Source organism: Aulostomus chinensis, chromosome 5 (assembly GCF_037954235.1).
Source record: "Aulostomus chinensis isolate RoL2024-O1b breed Wild chromosome 5, RoL_Achi_v1.0, whole genome shotgun sequence".
NCBI classification, from domain to species: domain Eukaryota; kingdom Metazoa; phylum Chordata; class Actinopteri; order Syngnathiformes; family Aulostomidae; genus Aulostomus; species Aulostomus chinensis.
Genome location: NC_141324.1, coordinates 7,270,663 through 7,293,622, shown reverse-complemented (window position 1 = coordinate 7,293,622; position 22,960 = coordinate 7,270,663). Strand labels below are relative to the sequence as shown.

Genomic DNA, 22,960 nt, shown 5'->3' with positions numbered 1-22,960 from the left:
ACACACACACACACACACACACACACACACACAGATCTGATATGAATCTGTGGCTCAATGTTCAGCTCAACACCCAGCTCAGTGTGGTGAACATATTCCTCACTCTTTCAGGCTATATGCTTCGCTCTTCCCTATCTCTCTATTTAACTACTTTTAATTTTCAATTTTATACTATCTGACCTGCTTTTATTTACATATCTCCTTTCAATCTCCTCCCATCCCTCCCTCCATCCCCTGACTCTCCCGATTCCTTCTCCCTTGGGTGATTCAGATGGGTGATATCATATCAGACCTCTCCATCTGCCATCTACGAGCCAGAGGAAATCTGACTGAGTGAATAAATTAGCTGTACTTGACCTCAAGACCCCCACGGCATCCGTGGCAGCAGACTAGAATCTTTCCTCCCGGGGATTAGATTGGAGTATGCGATTGGTAGGGCTGAGCAATGCAGAGAGGCAGCCGATAAAATGAAAAAAATAAGATTTTTATCCCCACAGGGCAATTTAAAGGTGGTTGACTTGTTAAGGATGAAATTTTGTACAATCTAGAAAAGGTAAAGATGTGCTTTTTGTACTAAATGTGGAATTTTGTGCATCATTCACGTAGAAACCAAATCAGCATCATGCAAACAGGATGTAACACACACTTTTTCTTTTTTTTTTAATTTAGATCAAATTGCCTTACCTTCACCTAAGACCACCAAAATCATTTGAGCTCATCCTTGAATTGCAATGGACATTAGAACCAAATTTGAAGTGGTTCCATCAAGGTGTTCCAGACAAAATCATGGTAACAATGCAGGGCTGGATGGATGGCCATATCGACAACCCAACCACCTAATGCCCCTGGTCTACAGCCGAGGAGACGTGAAAAGTTATTATTCACAAGTTTTTTTTGTATTAATTTAAGTCACTGCCTATCTGCCATCAAAATTCAACAGCGATGCAACTTGAAAAGGTCAAACATGAAATCATGTGCACACATGTGCAACAAATACAAACTCACACTGTATCAAGTAGCAGCCTGGGCTGCTCTAGACGAGCTTCAAAGCTGTGTTGAGTAGCAGCCAACATCAAAGGAGAAACTCCCTGGGAAATATAAGCAGAAAATCTTTTATAGCTATCAGCTGTCCACAACACTCATTCAAATCAATTTCCAAACCTGATCTCAGCTTTGGCACGCTCCCCCACCTCCCACACAAAGGCACACACACCAGCTACTGCCCAGAGAAAGGTGAGAAGAGAGGTCCCACAGATAGACAGAGATGGGGAGATGTGACATGTTTTACATTACCGCAAATGTACAGTATAGACCAGCATGGAGTGTTGAGAACAGTTTACGCTAACACGCCTCTGGTCCGGACAGATGCCACAGAGTCACATTACTCAACTCTCCTCCGTCTTTTTTCACCCCTTCCTGCTGCAATCCATCCTGGAAATAGCACCATGAAAATGTGGCAAAACAAAACTCGCAACTTTCTCTGCCAGTCTACCCCACCCCTACTATCCCTCTCTTTGGCTTTCTTGGCCGGCGCAGTTGTGTCAGATTGTGCTTTCTCCTGTATAACCTCTAAAGTAGAAATGTGTTGGAGGTGTTGATAGGGAGGTAATACAGCGATAAGTACTGGGATATTTCAATTTTATTATCATTACGCAGCGGGCCAACAGGAGGCGAATGAAGAGCCGCCAATGTAAAGCAGCCAATACTATAAGAGGATGCTGGATATTCCCAAACAAGTCCCAAGAGGCGAGGAGAGGAGGGTCTGTTTTTACATGTTAATATTAGCTACACATACAACATGACACTAATAGAAGTGTCATAAACCACTAAAAGTCGATCATTTTTTTCCCACCTTATCTCTAAAACAACGATGATGATTTCCAATGACAGGCACCGCATATCATCAATATACAAGCACAATTACATCCAGCGCGCGCGCACGCGCGCGCACACACACACACACACATATATATATATATATATATATATATAATGTCAGTCAGTGCCAGTTACAATCCCATTTGCCATTGAGGGATATCACCCACACATTGTCTGACACCACGTATATGCATTTTATAATAGAAAATGTCACAGGGGAACATTTACCACGCTGCTATAATTTGATTACAGCGTGCAAGAATGATACAGCTGTCGGTGCAATATTAAATACAAACAGCGAGGAGGGCTTTTCATGTCAAATCTGCACTTTAAGTGAAATTGCGATGTCAACAACAATGTACTTTAACATCATGAGTCGAAATTTCCCTCAAGAGGTTTCCTCGATTGGACCGAGTGGAACAGATTCTATGTAACGTAATTGGTAAATGAGGTCATAAGCATTGTGAAAGAGCACCATAAACAAAATAATAATACAATAATATTTGTTTATTGAGCTGCTTAGAAACAATGTGTCAGACATTTCAGACATTCTAATGATGCATTATGGGTAGATGACAATCTCCACCATAAGATGCTCACTTATTTTGAAATATAGCCTCCATAATGTTCAAGATGCTAAAGTAATCTTATGTGATCCTCTAAGATTCCAGGGTGCGGTATTAGCAAAGACTAGATAATACAACACTAACCAGTTTTATCATAATATATTGCAGCACTGTACAGAATTTACTGATAATTTCACAATAAAACTGATAACACAACTTTGTGTGCACCACCTGGTTCGAACAAAAATAGATGTGCATCACATAATTTCACAGCACATCACATTATATTGATACAGTATCATGAGGAAAAAGTGGCTTAATGCTGTACCAGTTTTATTGCAATCGTATAAGATTCCTTGTTTCAAAGGATGAAAACCAGTTCTGACTGTTGGCATCAAATAGACATGGAGTATCAGACTTATTGAAGCTTTTCCTTTTGTTGACTGCTTGGAATTAATCATATATATATATTTTTGCACGCATGTGTGTGTGACTTCTGCTGTTCCAACATGACACCAAAACTTGTCAGATTGAGTTTTCCAGTACTGAGTTTTACAGAGGAACCGAGAGGAATCCAATTTTTGTTATAAAAATGTCTTGTCAACTGTGACGTGTGTGAGTACATGGGTTTGTGTGTCTTCTGAGACTGTTGGACTACAGCAAATCGTCTCCTCTTTTTTTGGTTCTAATGGAGACAGAGAAAAGCAGTCAAAACCACAGGCTTGTAAGAATGGGGCTATATGACACATGCACACGCACACACTTCCTGCTCCATGTACAAGAGGTTGATATATTTAGAGATTGTTGGCAGGCGTGAAAGCGCCACTCTCACATTTTTTTTGTACAAGACAGGCCAAGCTGTGACACATCCTTCTGATGAACAAACTCTAGTTTCAAGCACTTTGAAGACACACCAGCATGTTCTAACTTCATGTAGAGAGAATTACAGTGACCTATGTTCATAACTGATTTTAACACTGAATATTGGATTTAATAGTACTTAATAGGAAATCATGAGGGAACAAAATGTCCACCTCCCGCCTCTCAGCTTGCTCAGAAGTCCTGGGCATCTTTAAGAGTAATTACAGCACTGTCACATATAACTACCCTGAAAATACCTAAACATTTATGAGAGATTATCAATCTCTTGGACTATTAAGGCAGTTAAGTAAGTGTAAGACCTTCATATAACATCCTGAAATTGTAACTTTTGATATCGAAGACATTTTTTGACACTTTGCAGCAGTTTTTCATAAAGTAGTCCTATACAGAACCACACAGCAGCAAAGTGGTCTAGCTTAAGCTGTGTCTCTGTGCATTTTAAATAACTCAGTGAGTCCTTGAGTTGTTGTTTTTTGTTTTTGATTTTTTTATTGTTTTTTTTTCTTTAGACCACAATACAGCTGTTTGAAGATATTTGGATGACCTGCACACATGCAACGACATTGACTTTAGCTGAGATGAAACTTACTCCTAAATGAATGCTTCGGACTGTGATTTAGAGGCTGTGGTGGAAGGTGAAATATCAAAGCAACTACTGAGAGAAGTGGAGTTTTGTGTTTAGCAATGGCTGTCTCAGGCTCTGTTTTATTTTTTTGTGGTTAGTGGCCATACCTTGATTGCATTACATGTAGACTCAAGAAATGAGTGTACATGTATGAATGAATGAGCATCAGCTGTGTTGCTCCATGGCAGCACAGTGTTGAGTGGACAGGGATTTGGATGAGTTCTTGAGAAAGCTGCAAATGTCATCATTTTAAACATGTTTTGAATGGGCAGAGGTTCTCCCTCCTGAAATTTTCTTATGCACAAATTTGATCTTGTTCTTTTTTAGCTCTCAATTTTGCGTTCGTGTAAGAAGTGCACAACAGATGTCAGGAGTGAAGAGCTGAGCGAAAGTCCACGTATAAACACAAATGTGTAATTAAAAGCATTTCATGAATGAGATTCAGTGCTCTAATGTATAACAATTAAAACTTGCTTTGTTTAGGAGTCATTCATTGAAAATCAAGTACATTCTCCTGCACAGTAAACCTGTCAATTCTAAAAACTCGTTTGTTATCATATATGACACACTAACCATCAAGACTCACACCTATAGGAAGAAAATCTAAACTGTGCAGACTGTGTGTGTGTGTGTGTGTGTGTGTGTGTGTGTGTGTGTGTGTGTGTGTGTGTGTGTGTGCTGCCTAATGTCTGAAGCAACAGTCGATACAATTGAAATCTACTCATTCATGTCTCGCCATGAGGCAAAACTCAAATGACCTTGTGAATAAGAATCAAACTCATTTATCTCTCCTTTCTTTTCCGTCTCTTTCTGTCTCGTATTATTCAATCTGGTCTGTCATTCAGCAAAACCCCAATTTTTTGTCCGAATGTCTATGTTCAGATATCCTGTCTTGAGTTTCTCATGCTTCTTTTGCTCTGGTATGAAATCTGCAGGAGTTAAACGATGAATGTAAAAGCAGGGAAAGAAATATGACAGGAAGACGGAATAATGGACAGACACACAAACACACCATTGTGAGTTGGATAATGACACGCGGGAAATATTCAACACTGAAAATCAATAGGGATTGAACAAGCTGTGCAAGCAAGCAGCCAGCTTTGTGCATCAGTTCACCAATGACAAGCATTTCTTCTAGAGTGTCGGGCTCTTCAACTAATTAGTGATTTTTGCAAATGTTTAAATGCCAGAAAAGATGATGTGTTTGTCATCTCTCACTCCAACACTCTCTCTCCCTCTGTAACCATACAATCATACAATACTCCAGCAAAAAGAAAGAGGATTTAGTTCTTAAATAAGCCTTTGTGATTTCAGACATGGAGTCACGACTGGCACACAAAAATCACTCTGGATGTCTGCCCTGACCTGTGGCAGGGATTTCTATTCCTGGCAGGACCAGAGAGGCCTAGTTCAGCAGGGCCAGCTAAATCATGCTGAAAACACCAAGTATTCTTCAGATTAACATCTCTGAATTATTACAGGGTTTAACATGGCTAAATTCAAGATCATTTTGAATAAAATACATGACATATTTCACCACCGTACCAGCAAAAATGTTGCCATTCAATGTAATTCAAATGATCACATTAAAGACTTTTTAATAACCTGCAAAAAAACCCATGTTGTATTTTGGAATCATTTGAAAGCCAGATTTCAACACTTGTTTTCTCCTTTTTTCACTGTGAAATAAACTTCCTTTTACACATTGAAATCCTTCTGTATTAGCCTTTCTAGATTTATTCACTCTTTTAAAAAATATTTTAAAACTTTAAAATGATAATCAATAATCATGTCAACAGAAAAAAGTTTGAAATTACATTCAGTGATACTTCACCTGAAAAGTGTGGTTTTGTTTTCAAGTAGTCACAAGTAGGTGTCTTAAGGTCACAAAGACCTGTTCCTTCCTGCCTCACTTTGTGATTCCAGAAAGCAGAAAGAGCCAGCCACGTACATGTAGTTGGAAACTAATGGTTACTCTCCCGATGGAAACTATTACAGTTAGTTTGGAGATTAACTCCATGTGTTTGTGGATTTCCTGAGCATATGGCTGGATAAAGAGGACACTGAACATAAGAGTTTTTAGCAAACGTTTTTTGAAAGTTTGCAGTTGGTTTGTTGCTGTAACTGTTGTAGTAACTTCAAGTACCTTCAAGTTAAATGTACATGACTGACTCCTCCTGCATGCTGGAGGAAAAAAACCCATCTTCCTGAGCTCAATACACTTAATGGTGTGTACTCTAAAGACAATTTACTCTGTTAGTGTAAAGTATCGCATTAAGTTGCAAGCAGCACCCAGTCCTGAAAGACCTGACAGACCACACTCATGTCTTTACTAACTGACAGGTGAGCTCTCTCTCTCTCTACATATATAAGTATATCTGCCCTGTCAGACTGTGTGTGTGTGTGTGTGTGTGTGTGTGTGTGTGTGTGTGTGTGTGTGTGTGTGTGTGTGTGTGTGTGTGTGTGTGCGTGTGTGTGTGTGACCCTCCTAGGTTTCGTTCTTGTCATACTCTGTCTACGTGTACAACTGCAGCTACTAATCTAGCTGACTGGCAGGCAGACGGGCAGCTGACTGGCCACTTTGACTCTGTGCAGGAGCAAGCCAATTAGCCCGTTTGACAAGGAAAGCTGTTGCTGCGCTGGTTTTCACTCTGATTTTAGTCTAATAGCCCCCCATTGGAGAGTTAATAATGATAATAAGAACAGAGTGAAACTTCACTGATGTCTGCAGGGAAATGCCCTGTTCTCCTTGATGTACAGGTTAAAGGTCAGCTTGAGATTCTGGGGCTGGTGGAGATGTGGGAGGGAGGGAGGGAGGGTTTGTAACTTATTACAAGGATGCCGAGCAGATGCAGATGCAGATGCAGATGCTGGTGTATTTTATGGGTCAGACCCCATGTGTCAGGCTCCTCTCCTGAATGGCTGCCTGGCTGGCTGGCTAGAGAAAAATGATAAGCAGGCCACACAAATACTGACTGTCTGGAATCGATGGACGTGAGTGCACCAACAGTCATCCTGGGAGGTGTGTGTGTGTGCGCGCGCGCGTGTGTGTGTGTTTTTGGAGGGGGGGTGATGTTAGCTTATTTTCCAAGCAGGGAGCTTCTGATCTAGCTCACAGAGTAATTGACGAATGGAGGGGAGAAACCTGAGAGAGATATGATGTTGTGGCATAGTATGTGTGTACGTGTGTTGGGGGAGGGGGTGGAGAGACAGAAAGAGACAGTAATATGGAGATCCGAAAGTATCTGACATCTGACACAACCCCTCTCCTCCTCATTAAGCTAATTCTTGGACTTTCTCTTGTTGCCAATAGCATCTCTGACTGATATTTCCCCCTATGGCGGCATCACTGGCCGCTGACTTCTCCAATGCAATCAAACCATTAAACACAGCGCTGAATTCCCTCCACGGAGTCATTTTCCTCCAATAGAAAATGACTGGACATGAGCTACTCCCCTTTCCTGTCATCAATAAAAACAATAGTGGGTCTAGACACACATTTCTAGAGGATAAACTTCAGCTTTCCAGAAAAAGTCAACTTTGTCTTGCTGGTTAGAAAATCATCTCAGAAAAAATAATAATTTCTCTGAAATTTGATTAAACATTAATCTCTTTTTTATGAATTGAAAGGAAAGACAGTTTTGATATTGAAAATGTGAGTTTACATCTTAGCTAAAACAGCTTTTATTAATTCGGAATATTGGACAAATCAATCAAAGTCGCATCAGAAAACAATTTGTGGTGCGGACAGGTTGCAATTCCCGGGAAAGAAAACATTTGACTGCTTTGTTGAGCGTGACATCTCCGATATCCAGCCATTAAATTAATTATAATGATTCCAGGAGAGATAACAAGACAACAATAACGCAAAGTTTTAAGATGCAAACCATCGTCTCCTCTCCGGGGCGGGGGCGCTCCTCCTCCTGTCTGTCTGCATGTTCAAACACTTGTTATTACCGTTTATTTCAATTACCGCCTGCATGTCAAGTCATCTGATATCAGCAGCACAACAAAATAATAAATACAAATAAAGCAGGAAATTGGGAAAGAGGAGGAGATGGAGGAATATGGTCGAGAGGAGAGGGATGTTGTTTGTAATGAAGAATGAGTAATTAGTCCATATTGATAAGATTTAATGGGGGGTCATCAAAGTAGTGGTTAATTTACTATCCGTGTCATTTTATGGTGGTGGTGGTGGGGGGGGGGGGGGGGGCGTCACTGCGCATTGATATGCGCAAATATAAGTCCTCCGGTGCGTATCGATCTGATAAATAGGACTTCATAGCACTTTTTGAAAGACAGACTGACGCGGCCACGGAGCGAGGCAGTTCACTCAAAATGAACTTTCTTTCCCTCATTAAATCTTATTCTCTTTACTTCCCTGTTTTGGTCTCAAACAGAACAAGACGATGTCTACATTTCGCTTGCTGATAAAAACGCCACCTGATTTTAAAGCTGCTTCCTGCTCGAATGGTGATCTCCCAGCGATGAAAATGATGTTTTTCGTGATCATGTCTTAAAACGTTTTAATATCATGTATTTAATTGTATAATTTTTGGTCACCCAAATTAAGATAAATCCGTCTCCCTATTCATCCGGCTGAGGTGAGAGATGGCATAAATTTGTGCATTTTTGTGCGTGTGTGTTTGTGTCTTGGGGGCACGCCATTAATCATTTTTGGGGCATTTTTGGCACCCCCCCCCCCCCCCCACCACCCATGTTGTGCACTTCCTGCATATTCCTTTGGGGACGAAGAAAAGAGAGAACGCGCGCGCGGGGGGGGGGGGGGGGGGGGGCGCGGCAGACTGGATGCATTATAACGGAGCTACATTAATTCTTAAAAGACATGATATCAAAATAATTAAATTGAATTTGTTAGAAATTAAAAAAAATGTTTTTTTTTAAACGATGCAAAATTGTGACGTTAATTCCAAAACAAAGTTGGCTTTGATGTTGGGCTGTTAAATGGGCAATAATGATGTGTGATTTATAATCCCAAAGCTCCATGTGGCGCACGACCCTTGCGAATTAACACGAGTCATTTTACAGTTTTAAAAACCACCAAGTCTCAATACAAATCTGAATTACAAAAAAGGTCTGTCAGAGAATACAGGTCGGGCTTTCCCGGTGCTTTTAAACGTGACCGGTAAAACGGATTATTAAAGATGAGGCGAGAGGACCGGAGAAGAGGAAGCGGCGGCCTATAAATCACTGAGGTCTGGAAACTGAATCGGAAAATAAATAACACGATGCAAAGACGGGAGGTGCATCACCCTGACTGATAAAATCACGGAACGGAAAAGAAAATATATGGATTTTAACAACAACAACAATAACAACAAGAAAAAAGGCAGCTTTAATTTATCTTTAAAAGCTGATGATTTAAATAAAAGTGCTCTATAAATTCAGTGCTACAACATACAGAAATGAGACTGTAATGAACCCCCCCCCCAAAAAAATTCTGTCAGTGCCTCAATAACATCAAATAATAAAATACATAATTACACTAAAACTTCTAATTTCTGAAAGCATCACTCGGCATTTAGATATGAATTGGGAAAGTGCAGCTGGGAAATACACGTCGTTATTTGAACAAGAGAAAACGACTATAAACACACAAGATATTATTATTAGCTTTTAATTTCATTGAAAAAAAATACTTTTTTTCACTCACAACGATAAGCACAGGAATATCTCCGATAAAAACCAAATAAATCTGAGAAAACTTTCCCCGTACCAGATATTATCGACCCCATTTGTAAAGAGAACACCAGCCTTCCCTCGTAATTTCGAACATTTAAAAGATAAATATCGCTCGCTCATGTATTTGATGAGAAATTGAAAAGCTTCGGCTGTCGTTAAAAATCAGGGGTGGTTGATCTGCCAATCAATAAAATCCTTTTGAAGCGATTCATCCGGGGAGTCAAGCAGGCATCACTGAACATCGAGCGACTTTCTGATTTTATTTATTTATTTAGAACTATAATTCAATCATCGCGTCCACTGACCCGCCTCGGGCGCACCCTCTCCTCCGCGTTTTTAGGCACTATTTATACCAAGAGTGGTTTGTCCTCCTGTCTCACTTATTAGATGGTGCCTCGTTGCGGGTGCAGCGCTGATGACCCGCTCACTTATTTGCTTCTGTGAATCGCTCTCTATTTTCTTTTTAATGGGACATAGATGTCATTAAGAGGAGGGAGCCGCATATGCAAATTGGAGAGTTCATGTGAGCAGTTGAAATGATCCCGAGTCCAAGTCCAGGCACTGACGGAAGAAATATGAATGACATCAATTATATTCACGCTTTTTAAAGCCCGCCGCTCAAAATAACATTATAATTAGCCTAGAGGAAGAATCTAAATTTAGTCTAAAAGAAAAGAAAAGAAAAGAAAAAACCATCCCGAGCCTTAAAGATTAGGGACACAACAAAAGTGGGGAGTAGCGGGCATTTCTATCGTTAAAAGGACAAAAAAAATCTATGAAAAAATCATTAAAGTAATAATCCCTTCTTCCTAAGACGTTTACGTTTTTAAATGCCGATAAAACATAGATGTTGTATCTGATAAACCTGATAAAGCCAGGTGCAGCAACGGGAGCTGGCACTTGAGGGAAGCCGATTTTGGCTCACTGCGCTCGGCCATGAAGCTGAAGGCCCCCGGGGACTCCCTCTGGCCGGGCGCTGCTTATTTAGGGGGAGGATGTAAATTATTGTGGCTCCCTAGTTAACAGGTGTTTCCCAACTGTGTGGAGGCCTGCGCGCGCGAGTATGTATGTGTGTGTGCGTGCGTGTGTGTGCGAATCGGGGGGCGTGCACGCGCATGCTACTGAGACGTTTGCCCGACTGAATTTTGTTTCTCTTTGAGAACAAGTGGAAATCATTTGTTGCGCATTTGTGAGGACGCGAGTCCGTATTCGCTTACGAGGAGGATTTTCTGTAAAACTTTTTTCTTCTTTTGCTCCACATGTGAATGCTTTGTCCCCTTTTAATTCATAACTTAGTTTTATTTTCGCTTTTTTTTTTTAATTGATGCACGCAAACCTGGTTCGGCCTCTATAAGAGCAAATAAGTTCATCATGTAAATGGAGACCAGTTCATAAATATTATTTCACTACAGTTGTGGCCAGTGAGTCGTTCACAAATCTATATACGTGTTTGTTACTGACACAAATTAGCCGCTTCAGTTGCTTTATTGGAACCCAACATGCGGCGGTTTAAACCACCGTTCAGAGCATCAGGCTCCAAAGCAACTGCTGCGTTCAAGGATCGGCGCTGGAAACATTCAGTAAGCGAGTAAAGTCGTCCTAAAGTTATAATTATAATCAGAATATCGGCCTGCTGCGCCTGCTAATGATGGAAGTAGGATAAGGTGGGTCTGCGACTGTAAGACATGAAATCTTCTCCAGAATCATTTCATTTTTATATTGAGATATTTTAAATAATTCGGACCATCCCAAGGGGACTTCATCTGCTTTTTTCCCCAAAATTATATTCATTATCTATAATCTGAGTAATGAAAAGGTAAAATGGTGGTTGGTGTGTGTGCTGTTGCAGTAGAGTTCTAAGGTGTTCGCAGCGTTAATGACACAAGCATGTTCCACTTACACTCAACCATTCAAGTGTTTTCTGGGAGCCACTTTCATGTTTGGTCTACACAAACGCGCGCGCTCGCACACACACACACGCAAACACGCACGCACACACACACACACACACACACACACACACACGCTGAAGGCACGCACGCGCTTGAAAGTCCAGTGTCCAAACGGACACAGACAGAACCGGAACTTTCTTTTTTCCCCCATGAGTCAAAACGCCGCCGCGCGCCGCCTCCGCCGCTCACAAGAAAGTTCTCAGAAACGCCTCGTAATTTGTCTCCTGGACAGAAAGACGCGGCGCAGCACTTAACAGGCATGGAAGCGCAAACTGTGTACGCCTCAAACCAAACAACGACAACAGCAACAACAGAGTTACTCACCTTGTCCTGGCAGAATCCGCTACTTCTCCAGACGACTCCTCGGTTTCCGGCTTCTTTTTTTATCCTCACAACAAACCAAAAAAAACTTTTCTGCTGAGTGGGAATATCAATAGCAATGGCCCTTCTAGCTCGTGCGCAGCAGCACCGGAGATAACGGGAGGCGCTTCGGGGGAAGCAAAAGTAGTTAACACCTCCCTGTTAGGTTACCAAAGCGCAGCCAGAGAGGACAGGGAGAGCGAGGGAGAGAGAGGGGCTGACTTTCCTCATACACACACACACACGCGCACGCACACACACGCGCACATACACTCACTGTAAAGTGGGTATCAATAGCGCAACCGCGCGTGCAGCCCCTCAGCTGAAACACCGAGAGGGACGATCAGTAGAGAGGAAAGGAGTGAAGCCGGTGAGGGAGGCAGGATCGCAGAGACGGTGGCAGGCGGTGCGAGGGAGGGGGTGGGATGGGGGTCTCTCACAGTGCTCAACAGCGACGTGTGTGAGGCTGGAACTGGGCTGAGCGGAGAGTATGGGGGAGGTCGGCGGAGGGAGGGAGGGGTGTCCAGGGTCCATAGCGCTTCGAGGTGCAGTGCTGCCGCGCAGCGCTCGGGTCGCTCAATGACTCACGGACAGACGCACAGACACACCGGCGCACTTCTACCTTCTTTGTCCAAACATCTTCCCGGTTTTTCTAATTTGAAACCACCTTTTGCCGTTAAAAAATCAGGATCATTGAGACCCTTTCCTGCGTCAGAGAACTGCTGTGTCACTGTTTAACAGGATAAAATCAACTTCACCTTTTCTGATTACTTCCTTAATAAACTGACGAATGTTTTTTTTTCATTTTCCTTTCTTTTTATAATTTTTCACAACTCAGGCACGTGTTTATCCGTGTACACGCGTGGACACCCCACCACCAACAGTAGCCCTCTGCCTCTTCCCTGTCTGCTTTCTCCAGGGCGACTTCTACTGCGCTTTGTGCGCAAAGGGAATGACCCCCCCCCCCGTCTCTCTCTCTCTCACACTCTCCTTGGAGAAAGCTCGCTATAAAGCCAATGAAGTCCACTTCTTAACAAAAAGAGGTGGACTCGCAGCTGACACTCCAAAGTGCGCACAAGAGCCTGAAGTTAGTCAGACGGACTCAGAGACGGAGGGAGGTTCCTTGAAGCCACAGCTGTCATCCTAAACTAACATGTACAACTTATAAAGTGAAAGCTTTTCAAATATTATAAATAGGATGTTTAACTCAAACTTTCATATGACAACTTGAGCTGAATCAACTACAATCAATTTAATAGACTGGAGTCTAGTTTGACATCTTTTGCAGTGCATGCGTTATCATAGTGGAAATTTGGGAATTCGAGCATACTAGAATGCAAATGTTGAGTTTGGGTTGTGGGACAAAGTGAACGGGAAACAAAGACAAGCTTGGTGTGCCTTGTCTCTCTCGCCACTACACCCCCCTGCTGGTTACGTGGGGAACTGGCCACCAGTCCAGAGAGCTTTTGATCAACTTTTCTCACTTGTAGCCCACTTTAGGAAGGTGATTGAAACAGATAAAGAAAGCAGCTGAGTGACTTGAAGCCCTGGAGTAAAAAAAAAAAAAAAAAAGGCGAAAAGAGATGTGGATATATAGAGAGAGAAATTTCTCTCTCTCTCTCTCTCTCTCTCTCTCTCTCTCTCTCTCTCTCTCTCTCTTTTTGTGTGTGTGTTTGTGTGTGTGGCCTCTCCAGAACTCTGAAGTGTGGTGATGTAGTGGCACAAAATAAATATTTTGAATGAAATCTGGCCTCTGAACAGATATGGTAAAACTATACTGTGTTTTAGGATACAAGGCAGACAAATGTTAATTTTTTTTTTAAATGACTGTGTACCACAATCCTAAAACTCACACCAACTAAATGTATAAACGAATCGGTGTGTGGACTGAGAATATGAAATGTGTGTCTGAAAAACAGATTTACCACTATTACTGACGTGTGGACATATCATGCATATAGAAGACTCAAACTTCAATTCTTTTTCAGATACTGTGAATTTTTTTTGTTCATGAAAAAGATGTAATTATAGAAAATGAAATTCAGAAATGATCTGGAGTTTCACGAAGAAATTTTATTATTTATTTACTACATCAGATCATGCTGAACAAGTGACAAATGTTTAATATGATAAAAGTGTTCAACCTGAGGACTCGTGGGAGAAAAAAAAACATCCTGTGCCACACGAGATGAATTGTACATATGGATTCTGGAGGTAAAGATATAAAGACAAAATATAAGACTTGAAGTTAGTTTGGTGGGATATAATCTGGTGCAATTCGGCTTAGTCATCATTTTAGATAAATGACATTTCAACAGTTCATATTTGAGCCTTTAGTGACAACAGGGAAGATGCGGTGTATTTCCTCCACAGACTTGCCTTCCTCCAGTTCATCATACGCAGCTATAAACACATTTAGACCTAACAGGCTGTTGTGGTATTCTAATGGCACTCACACTTTGATCTGGTTTCACGCTATAATATACTGATGTTTGAGGTAACAATAGCGTGGGAAAAGTGAAGGGGCTTGTGCTTGTGTGTGTGTGTGTGTGTGTGTGTGTGTGTGTGTGTGTCTGTGTGTGCGCTGGGTGGTCTCCGAACACATGAGGGGCAGTAACAGCAGTAGCGGTGCCATTAGTGGTGTGTTGTCTTGCTAATAGGCTCAGTTTGGAGTCAATGGGCTGACTGAGGAAGAGGACCATCCATGTATTAGATCCCTCTCTATTCAAAGTCTAATGCCAGCCTTTAGTCCCTCCCCCCTGATGTTTTTTAAATGCTGCCTCTGTGTGTATTGACTAGGAAGCACTTTGATACCACCTGTTTCACTGCCAAGGCAGTCCTCCATAGTTGGGTTGAGCCATTTCACATGCACATACCAGAGGTGAAGGGGAGACTAAAATGGCCTAAAAGTGTATAGCACAGTTGAAGTATCTGTATTTTACGTGAGTATTTGGCTTTGAGGGGACTTTGTGTTTTTACTGTATAACGTTTCTAAGGATATATTGTATATTGTATTTCATTGCATTTATCAGTGTTTGAGTGACTTTGAAGAAAATTATTTTACATAGAAAAGATGGCAAAAGCATATGAAAACAATGTTCTAATGACGCCTGCCAACTCAAAAGGACATAATTAGAACAAACATACACATACTGTCGCCTTCTCACAATAGTCGCCTGAGTCTTTTTTTTTCAACTTTTTCAGAAAACACACACACACGAATTGGAGACAATGCATCATAAGGAGTTGATCTGCGCAAAAAGGCAAAAAAAATGACAGGCAATTAATTTAAGACGGTGGCGATATGAATTTTAGAGGTTGGTGGCTCTTGTATTGACCCTCTCCTAGCACCAGTATACACAAATATCATCGAGAATGTGTGTGTTTTGTATTTGTATTCAGTTAATGAAGTGGCACTTACAACAGAACTAGAAAACTGTAACAACAATCCTCTCTGTACGTAACTGCTTTCATTCGATCGTTCTTACAATGAACACCAATGAGTGTGTGTTGTGAACGATTCAGAGTGAAGTATTTCTACAACGAAAATCGTGTCATTAAATTTATGATACAGTGCATTCACATGCTCACATACTGTACCTATATTATAACATTCCATGCCGACTGTAAAGCTCATGTATCATCCAATGAATAACATGCAGCCCATTGATCAAATTGTCATATTATTGAAATGTTGCAGTGAGAGCGAGGGGTCTCATCAGCATCAAACATCTGTATGGATACCTCGATACCACATTGATTGAAAAGGGAAAATATGTTTCTTTGTATTTTGGCAGAAACAATACAATTATCCCCTCCTAATAGGGATTTCAGTATCTCTTTATTCTAATTCAGACCTCCATACAAGCACAAGAATACAAACAAAAATGGATAAAATAATAAGAATGAAGAAAGAGGGACTGTCCACCTTCAGAGAAAGTCCATGGTATAGAGGGACATACAGTATGAAGAAAGAATGAGAGGAACTCTGATAAGTTCAAAATCCTTTATTGTGTATTATTGGGATAACCATGTTGTGACTCAAATGAGTATTGAGAGCAATGACGACAGACGCTGCTAATCGGACATTCACACAATCCCAAAGAAGATCCTAAGATGGGAGCCCCATGCAGACATGACAAAAGTAAACACCCATCCCAGGTAAATACCTGCCATCAGTAGTCTAGAAAAATGAGGCAATGATTCCAAACAGACATTCCCACATGGCTGTTTTTCATGTAAGTGTGCTGAGGATCTGTTTATGATCATGTGACTCTCATATTTCTGAGTTGAAACACGAAGTGTGTTCATGTACAAAAAGGTTTGTTGATTTTTCACTTGGAGTACCTTGGATGCTTTTATTGACCCCCACATTGAAGCATGGACTTCTTTAAGTAAGCTGGACAGTCATTGTTTATTTCTTCTAGTTTTCTAATATATACAGTCATGTAAGGGTACACTGATGTACCCCCCCTCCCCCCGGTCAATTATTAGACCTTTAGGTACATATATGTCACCAAAGGTACAAAAGCCATACCTCAGATGGTACTGCCCTAGTGACAAGCCAGAATGTTCTTTTGAAGTGTACTTGCCGTATCCTCGGCGACCATAGGTGTCACAAAAATACTGTGAGAACTCTGGTGGGACTTCACGGTGAGATTAAGCTTAGTTTAACATTTAATGGTTCTTGCTGTGCACTGTCTGTGCACTGCACTGTTGTTTTACTGACATGGACCCCAGGAAGAGTGGCTCCTATGTGTGGCAGCTAAACAATAAACAATTGGGTTAATATCAGGAGATTGTAACCTTTGCCACTGCTGCAACCCTAGATTTGTTAAAGTTTAGTAAGCCGCTGGAATGTAAGCAGCTTTTTGGGTCAGGCTTTGGTTGCAGCAATTATTTTATCAAAGTTTAGAGGCCAAGGGGATAGCGAAAGAAACCAACCGTCGGTATGAGACTTGCCTTCCAATCTTCCATATTAGTCACCTTAAGGTGAATGTGTTGTTTTTACTTATGGCATGACATTTGTGGAAAAGATGGTATGTTCTGTATAAGCAGACAGGTCTTGTTATGTTTTTAGCATATGTCCTTACATCCATCTGAACTGAGTCATATCCTTGTGTTATGACCCCCCTCCCAAATGAAAGAGTGATAACGAAAAGCTGAGCTGACAGCAGAAGGCTGGGGCCGCCCTCTCACGACTGCTTTCACCTTTTGCTGTGTTTATCATTAGAGGGAAGCGTTACTGATTTTCAGCTATAGCTAGCACTCCAATGTGGGTAGCATACGAATGAATGAGTTTTCTGCACCCAGAACTTTCCGCTCATTAGGGATATTGTTCAAACTGGTGACTGTACTTGAAACAAAACACGATAGTGACAGCCTTACCTTTACCTGAGATGAAGAAGGTTCCTCCTCTGTGTCCCAGGCAAAAGATGGAACAGCAGTTTCTTTCAGTTATGAGCAACCTGAGATTGACCTTGTGTGACACATTCAGGTGAATTTAGGTCTTCTGCATTTTTAGGTGTCTCTGATCATGCAATTAAAAAAATTACACACACACACACACACACACACACACATATATTTTTTTAATTTTTTTTTTATATTTATGGTTTTATGAAAACCTTTCCAGCAGCTAGTGCTTTCGATGAAATTCCACTATAATGCCACTATTTAAAGTTTGAAACAGGAGGTCTGGTGGGTGGGTGTTGAGGGCAGGACAAGCTGTGGATTTGCTCTTTGTTCATGTTCCTTGTAGCTATCAGACACATTCTATTTTTTTAGATCTATGACTTGAACCAGTTATACCCCTGATGTTTTAAGGGGGGTTATGTTTGACCCAGTGACTCAAACAACACCCCGTTAGGTGCTTAATACCACGTGGGACTTAATTCCTTAAACAAACCATGTTTGAGTGTGATTTACAGCTAATCTGGACAGGCGATGGTCATGTCTATCGTTCCGTTAATAATTTACGATTGGTGGAATTTATAGCACTGGCTCCCCAGCCGTGTGTGCTGCCAAATCCATATGTCTGTAATATAATGAGATTTTAGCGCAGCAAGATTGTAAATTATGGTGTGATTTGTTCTCTTGCTGTTTTGTCAGGGCAGCTTTTGAATGTGTGTGTGTGTGTGTGTGTGTGTGTGTGTGTGTGTGTGTGTGTGTGTGTGTGTGTCTGTGTGTGTGTGTGCGTGTGTAGCTTGGGGATACGACTGGCATTTGGCTGCCACAGCGCTCTAATTGCTGACGTACACACAGATAGATGGAACCTGATGGTTGGTGTCACTGCTGGAAGGAAGGAGGGAAGAGGAGAAAGAAGAAGTTAAAGGGGAGGAAAGAGGAGGATGAAAAGGGAGAGGAAGAAGGATGACTTGCTGGGGGAAATGGAGGAAAGAGGATTGGGATGTGAGGCATGGATTGAGGGATAAATAGATGGAGAGACAAGTGGAAAGGGGAGATTTTTTCTTGTGGCGGGTGGGGAGACACTGCTGCCAGCAGCTACACGGCCAAGTGGTTAACCACACTGAAGAAAAGGAAAGGAGAGAGATGAGGGACAGAGACATTCATCTTACGCTCAGATCTGTAGCTCCAGGGAGCTGTTGGAAAATGGAGAATTACATCGTCTTGATCAGATTACTTTACAGAGCCAGTGATTACATGCATTTGACTCTTGTGCCCAAGATGGGAAAAAAATGAAAGGAAGGGAAAGGAAACATACATGATCTGATTAATTATGCAATTATGTGGTATTTGTTCTGGCTGTGATACATGAGCAACATTTTGAAGAAGGATAGATGGGTAATTTCATCAATGTTTCACTGCCTGCCACTGAAACATGTTCAGTAGAAATGATTTTCTCCCAGGCATCACACTTCTGGACACATACAGAATCTCTTGTTTTCTCATTTCATTGCATTTTATTTTTCTTCATGAAAAGGGGAAGAAAGACATAATAAATTTTCACATTAGAAATGTTGCACAAAAGTGTTTTTTTTAAATGCATATTGTTGGGTTTAACTATACTCAGTCTTTTAAAAATGCATATAATTGATTATTAAAAACTGTTATCAGCTGTTAACAAAAAGATTTTTTTTAATTTCACATTCATTGCAAACATTCTGAGTCTGTTCTCCCCAAGCTGTTGTCATGATAAATTCATAGTTACTCCTATAAAAAAATAATGTAGTTGAACTTATATGATGACCCATGTAACCACCCCAAACACACACACACACACACACACACACACACACACACACACACACACACACACACACACACTCTACACATACAGTCACACAACTTTAATGCCACAAGTACAAAAGGTACTGAGGATTCAGTTTATGACAAAATAACATTTATAAGGACAAAAGACACATGAAACAAATTAGATCAACAATCAACTTTAATCTGAAATAAAAAAGAAAATTTGAACATGAAATAAAAATAAATTGATAAATATCATTCACAAAAATGGTTATCAATTAACAACTTCTTTAAAAAGGAAAAAAAAAAAACCTAGAAGTCAGACCTTTGCAACTTTCAATAAAGGTAACTTTTACCTGAAATGAATGAATGAATAAAATGATAGATGAAAAAATAAATCTGTGTCACAGAGTAAGTTATCAATTTACAAATGAACAATATCAACAACAGATGTTTTCTTTTTAAAAAGTAACTTCAGGCTATAACTTAAGCTTTAATATCTGTCTGCTAGCTGGTCAATTTATCACACCTGTTCATCGGAGTGCAGCAAAAGGCTTTAACAGGACATTTATTGAATGGCAGTGTCTTCCTCTGGAAATAACTGCTGAATCTCAAGGAGCCTAATAGCAGAGACTGGACTTCTTCCATGTCCTGAATTGCAGCTGAAGTGTGTAATACGGTCAAAGTTTTTCATGTTTACTTTTTACAACATACCAGTCTCCATTGCAGATAGAATTTCTCCTCCTTATTTCCCCCCTTCTTAATTCCAGTACATAATCACGCAGCATTTGATTTGCACATTATTGCACTGCATTTACGCATGAAACGAGGCCCCCAGCGCAACATGTGGCCCTTTGCGTGTTCAATGTTGAGGGAGGGGCATAATGAAGCAGCGAGAGTCACAGACGTCCCAGCTGTGTTTCAGGTGAAAAAAAATGGTTATCTTCTGCAAGATTTCGGTGGTTATTTTTGCAAGATCATCGGAACATGTTTGCTGCCGTCCTGGTGACCAAACCCATTGTTTTAGGTGTGATGAAGGGGATATTCTCAGCTCAGTTCATAATTCCTTCTTATTTGAACCTTATCGATGACCTTTCCCTAACCAACTATTTTTTTGCAGTAACCTAACCAGACCTCAACCCCAGCATTAGCACAACTATGCATAATTTTGCATTTTCCACTGAAGGAAAAGGAAATTCCGAGGTAGAGGTTATGCATCTGAACTCTGCAATGTGCAGTCCAAATACTCAAGCCTAAAACTCTTACTTCCAAGTGAGAGATGGGTTACTAATTACTTTACATTACTAATATGTTACTAACATAGCCAAAACTCTGCATGTTAGAGGCTGTATCCAGTGCATGTCTTATAGGTCAAACAAAACTGACTACTGTGCAACATGGCAGGTCAAATGTGAATAAAGATTCCGTTACGTGATCCGCACATACTCAGAAATGTACATTCCTGGACTGTTTGGTTTAAAAATAAGACTGTTTACCACTCAGCATCCGTGTTGGAACTTTCACAGGAAATTAAAAGAACTTTTCATGAGAATTCTCATCAAATGTTTCCTTCAACATGCCCACCACCACAACCTTCCCCCTTACATGGACAATCTTGTTGTATATTAAAGTCAAAACCTCACTGAAGTGTCAACAGCGATGAGTGGTGTCACTCACACTCAAACCCATGCAGCTTTAGGGATGCACTCATTTGACTTGTACTCCAATATGAAACCTAGGTTTTGGGTATGAGCTGATGCCTAGTACTGATCCCAAATTAACATCTAATTCATAGGGTAATAAGCAGGGACTTTATTTGACTCTGAAAGGTCATATTTTAGTGAATAAATCCTACGGACAGGCAAGGCTTCAAGCGGCGAAACAGAACACCCAAGAAAAGTATAAAAGACTTCACCAGTTGATGGACCAGTATTCCACCGAGGCCAAGATGATACGAAGTAGACGACGTAAGCGGGTAAGTTACCCAATCACCGCTCCGCTATGTGTTTACATCACACTTTAGTCCTCGCTCAGCTTGCTTGGAACCCCAGAGGAGCAGAGACCAAAATGGTAACAGTTAGTACCGTGTTGGGGCCAGTGGAAACGGGGCCAAACCAACCTGACATGACCTGACCCGAGAAGAAGTGAGCCAGTGGAAACGTGCCCTAAGTGTTTGGTTCATTTGGGGGGACTTTCTGTTTGCCAGTGAGCTTCCTAGGCTCCTGTTTGGATAGCTAGGAGGTTAAAAAAAGAAAAAAAAAGAAGCATCATTCAGAACATTTTGATCACCTCCTCAAACTGCTGGCCAGCCTCCTGGTCAACAAAGTCTGCCACCTCTAACCTTTAAATGTTCATTTTCAACAGGCCTGGAGTTCTCTGCTGGCCTGTGGTCAAGGTTGAAGTTGAGGATCAGATTGATTGATGCACAAATTGCCCAGCCAGGACCTGAAATTGGACAGTGACCGGCCGGTCGAGTGTTTCTGATTCCTAACCTGTCACTTGCCACTGAGTGAGACAGGGTATCTTTTACACAAATGCATAGTGTAGCCTGTCAATGTTCAAAATAAAACACCACATGCAGGCTCCTGATCACAAATCAGTCCTGAAAACGACTAAATATAAACACGTACTCTTCGTGCATGTGATAGAAACACATCATCAGCAGAATCTGAGCAGGTTAACAAAGACAGGTGAGCAGCTGGAAATTGCAGCTGTGAGGAGGATTATCATTACCTATATTGTTATCATCTTTTTATCATTACATCACTTACTGATATGTTTCACATTTTTTGTTAGTGTTTTCTATGCTCAGCTCACAAAAAAAGGAATATGAACTGTCTGGCTTCTTTAACATGCAATCAGAGGCAAAAATCTGCCTCCAAGCTTGAAAAAAATATGATGATTTGACATTTATTGTGATGATATCAGTGCTGATAATTGTCAAAAAAATTGTGATAACATTTTTGAATATCACACTGCCCTTACCTCTTGTTAGCAACGCTTTGAAATTTGAAAGAGCTTTATGTGGTGATGTATTTTGTAACATTGAACAAAAATAGCTCAAGCTAGTTTCAACCTTATTTCAGGCCTTCAACCAAAAACCCATCAAAAATTCCCCCTGACTTTTCTTACAAGAGAATTTAACATCACCAAATGCTAATGTATGCTAATGCTAAGGACAAAGGCCTATGCCACCCGAGAATGAGGTGATGTGGTGTAGCTCAAACATACCGCAAAGCTGTTTGTTTCTTTGAAACCATGAATGAAATCTATTCCAAACACATCACTTTCACCTTAACCACCTAGTTAAAGCCCATATGCCAAGAAGGCATTGCTAAAATTTATTTACATTTGGATTTAAGTACGGGCGGCACAGTGGTGCAGTGGTCAGCACTGTTGCCTCACAGCAAGAAAGTTCTGGGTTTGACCCCTAACTCGAGCACAGGATCTTTCTGTGTGGAGTCTGCATGTTCTCCCTGTGCCTGCGTGGGTTCTCTTCCCACAGTCCAAAGACATGCAAAGTTCTTGACTGTAGATGTGGCTGTGAGAGCCAATGGTTGTCTGTCTATATGTGATGGACTGGCAACACTTCCAGGGTGAACCCTGCCTCTCACCCGGAGGCAGCTGGGATAGGCTCCAGCCCGCCGTGACCCTTCACAGGATAAACGGTAGAAAATGGATGGATTTCAGGACACCATCATGTCAGAATAAGTCCACTGAGGAATTAAACAGTTTTTGTTCTACCTTCTTATTTACACAATTAGTGATTATTCCAATAACTG

At 41.1% G+C, this 22,960-nt stretch overlaps 1 protein-coding gene across 4 annotated transcripts in view; it reads right to left on the bottom strand.

Moving 5' to 3' along the window:
* rnf220a (ring finger protein 220a) overlaps window positions 1-12,298 on the bottom strand; it is a 191,710-nt gene extending 179,412 nt beyond the window's left edge. Inside the window, exon 1 of one of the 4 annotated variants that reach the window (XM_086202838.1) lies at window positions 11,931-12,298. The gene's annotated coding sequence lies outside the window, so the exon portion shown is untranslated. The remainder of the gene's footprint in view (window positions 1-11,930) is intronic. The other 3 variants (XM_086202840.1, XM_086202837.1, XM_086202839.1) reach the window with 3 other exon arrangements.
* Window positions 12,299-22,960: the final 10,662 nt, after the last annotated feature.